The following is a 4,006-nucleotide window of genomic DNA, read 5'->3' as shown; positions in this document are numbered from 1 at the left end:
TTTCTATAGCATAAAGGGAAGCCAGCAGGGATAAAGAAAGATAAAAGTAGGCCTGGGAAGACCATGTGGAACAAATCGAGTAACACATGCTGCATGATGCCGCTGCCAGCAGTTCCTCCACTGGAGACCCCCACAAGGGAAAAGGTGTGTGGGCAGCCTGAGGGTGAATATCTGCTTTCCATGCTCCCTGACAAAGTATATCTAAGGCGACTATGACACACAAGTTGTTGCTACTCTGTGTTCTCCAGTGGGGCTCACTTGAGCACAAACAAAGGTGGAGAACTGGGAACAGCATAACACAGGAGTCAGCTGTGTGATCCTCAGTGGGTAAGGGAGGAGTGCAATCAAAGAGTTGGGAGCCACACGAAGGCAACACAGATACCCATATAAGATCCATGGGGTTTCCGATATCTTTTTCCACGGATGCAGATTTTAGGCCAACATCACCTTCCTGTTTCATACCATTGTTAGGCCTACATTTCTAATGCAATGGACATACTCTCTCTCAAAACCCGCCAATTTTTGTAAGCAAGAGCACATTTTCTTTCAGAAGACATGGGCCTGTGCTAGTAATTAAGGGCCAAATATTTCTTTCAAATACTTTCTACCAGGTGTAGCATCTGTCCATAAAGTGTTTGCACGGTTGGATTCTAACGTACATGCACACACTAGGCCTAAAGTTGCAGAGCTAATTAGCTAGGGGGTTAGTCAGAGATGCATTACGTATAACCAGAGTATCAGGACGCTTGATCACACAGGACTGGGACTTCCGTTTCACATACTGATCATGCTGTGAAACAAAACCCTGCACCTCTGTGTACTTGTTCTGGACATTAAGAAATAGTAGTAGTTGTTTTTAATTCTAATTATTTCAATAGGGAGAAAACAAATGCCTATTCCAGATGCAACGCAAAGCTTTAATTTGCTTCCACACAATGTTACTGAGAGGACTGTTTTCACTTGCATTTCAAGAAACAAGAATGATTTCATCTTGATTTTAGACTCAGAGCGTGATTCTCATTTACACTAATGTCAGTTTACACCACCATGGCAGCGAAAAAGGACCCTGAAGTAGGTGTAACTGTCATTTACCGGAGCGGGATAGAGTGGTCTTAGTGAAAATGAGAATCAGGCCTTGGTCTTTCTTATGAAAAATTGTATTAAACAGTAAAAACAAAGGTTGGCAAAATAACATTCTATATTTGACTCTTTAACCTCAGCAGTTTTCCACCACATCCTTTTCAATCACACCTACAATTCTGTTTCAAGGGTAGCATTCAAGGGCCAAATTCCTTTCTGACACAGGTGAATGACATCAAACATCCAATTACATCAACAAAGTTATAACCAGAGCTGTGCAAAAGCAACAGAACTGCTTTCAGTATACGTGACCAGCAATAAAGACTGCAAACAATGAAAAATAAGTTTGTGTCCACTGTTTTTCAGACAGTGAATGGCTAATCTCTTTTCCTCACACTTTCCCTAGGCTTTATAGCCTTAGATTTTGAAGTATTTTCATCTGCTCCAGGAGTTTTTGGTAAGGTCTTGACAGAATATTTTCAATGGAGGGAAGACTCTTGTCAAAGGTGCCTGACACACAGGTTTGGAGAGCAGTATTCTCTTTGTTTTGCACAGTTGCCTAATACTTTCTCAGTTGCACCATAAAAGAAAAAAAAAATCAGAAGACCAAGTCTCAGACCACTCAAAGGTTAGACTGCAAACAATTGAGTCCGACTGATAAACCTGGTGACAGATCTCTGAAGACAACAGGAATTTAGCCGTTCAAATTGATATCATCACAGTTGGGCTCTTTACCTGCATTCTGACTACTTACCTTGGTTATTAAAATAACTCTTCTCAGACTTGATTATTCTTTAAACTAAATATTGTACCATTATATTTATGATGTTTTCTAAAGTGACTTTTGGATGCAAATTTCAAACACTCAGCCATGCATAAAAATGCATGTGCAATTGTGCGGCTAATTTGCATTGACAGTCGCTACAATTCCATCTGCAAATCAGGTATCTGTGTGTGCAAGTAGCCATGTGGGCATAGGTAAACCACTGCGGTTGGCATGTGAAAATATCTGATTTGCAAGGACCACCTTGTTACAGTATTTGCATCTGTATCAGTTCTGTGTATGATTCTAGGCTCTTGACCTGACAGATCTGGCCCTTGAAATGCTTTTAAATTAGTTAAGTAATGCTAAGAACCTTTCTCATTACTTGTTGAGCTGATATGATCAACTATTTAAGTGTTCAAACATTTTGGAATAGAGCAGGGCAAGTGGTTGAAGTTTCAACAGTGACAATCCTACATTTTACACATCCCTGATGTACCTTGTAATCCACATTTCCAACATGGAGTGGCTGATATATGACTCAAATCAGTAAACAATTAAAGGAGGGTAATGTAATTAATGCAAATCAACTTGGGTTTATGGAAAATAGTTCCTGTCAAATAACTCGATTTTTAAAAAAAATGAGATTACAAGTTTCATTGATAAAGGTAATAGTGTCTATAATATACTTAGAATTATCTAAGGCGTTTGACTTGGTTCTGCACGACATTTTGATTAAAAAGCTGGAATGATTAAAATTATCATGGCACACATTAAATGGATTAAAATATGGCCAACTGATAGGTCTCAAAATATAATTGCAAATGGGGACTCATCATCGAGCGGGTGTTTTCAGTGAGGTCCCGCAGGATCGATTCTTGGTCCTATGCTATTTAAATTTTTATCAATGAGCTGGAAGAAAACATAAAATCATCACTGATAAAATTTGCAGATAACATGAAGATTGGGGGACTGGTAAATAACAAAGAGGAGAGTTCACGGGTTCAGAGCAATCTGGTAAATTGGGTGCAAGTAAACAATATGCATTTTAATACCGCTATCTGTAAAAAGTATGCATCTAGGAAAAAAAGAACATAGGCCATACTTACAGGATGGGGGACTCTATCCTGGGAAGCAGAGACTCTGAAAAAGATTTGGGGGTCATGGTGGATAATCAGCTGAACATAAGTTCCCAGTGTGCACTGTGGACAAAAGAGCAAATGCGATCCTGGAATTCATAAATAGAGGAATCTCATGCACAAGGAGAGAGGTTATTTTACCTTTATCTTTGGCACTGGTGTGACTGCTGCTGAAATAGTGTGTCCAGTTCTGTGCCCGCAATTCAAGAACGATGTTGATAAATTGGAGAGGGTTTAGAGAAGAGCCATAAGAATAATTAAAAGATTAGAAAATAGTCTTTATAGTGATAAACTAAATAGATTGATAAACTAAAAGCTCAAAGAGAAGGTTAAGAGGTGACTTGATTACAGGCTACAAGTATCTACAGGGGAATAAATGTTTAATAACAGGCTCTTCAGTCTAGAAGAGAAAGCTGTAACATGATCCAATGGCTGGAAGTTGATGTTTGACACATTCAGACTGGAAATAAGGCATAATTTTTTAATGGTGAGAGTAAGTAGCCAGTGGAACAATTTACCAATGGCATCAATGGATTCTCCATCACGATTGGATGCTTTTTCTAAAAGATATGATCTAAGAGTTATTTTGGGGAAGTTCCATGGCCTGTGTTGTACAGGAAGTCAGACAAGATGGGGGAGGTTTACGCTGGATATTAGGAAAAACTTTTTCACTAGGAGGGTGGTGAAACACTGGAATGCGTTACCTAGGGAGGTGGTGGAATCTCCTTCCTTAGAAGTTTTTAAGGTTAGGCTTGACAAAACCCTGGCTGGGATGATTTAGTTGGGGATTGGTCCTGCTTTGAGCAGCGGGTTGGACTAGATGACCTCCTGAGGTCCCTTCCAACCCTGATATTCTATGATTCTATAATCACAATGGTCCCTTCTGGCCTTGGAATCTATGAACCATAATGGAGTCCTAACCCCTCAAGCAGTTAGACTCTACAAAAGTTCATGCAGCCATTTTCAGTGCATAACTATTTTTATTATATGGTCAGATATTACATATAAAAATATTGGGCCAAAT

This window comes from Eretmochelys imbricata, chromosome 6, assembly GCF_965152235.1.
Source record: "Eretmochelys imbricata isolate rEreImb1 chromosome 6, rEreImb1.hap1, whole genome shotgun sequence".
NCBI lineage: Eukaryota > Metazoa > Chordata > Testudines > Cheloniidae > Eretmochelys > Eretmochelys imbricata.
The sequence above is the reverse complement of the archived record's forward strand: the minus strand, read 5'-3'. Positions refer to the sequence as shown.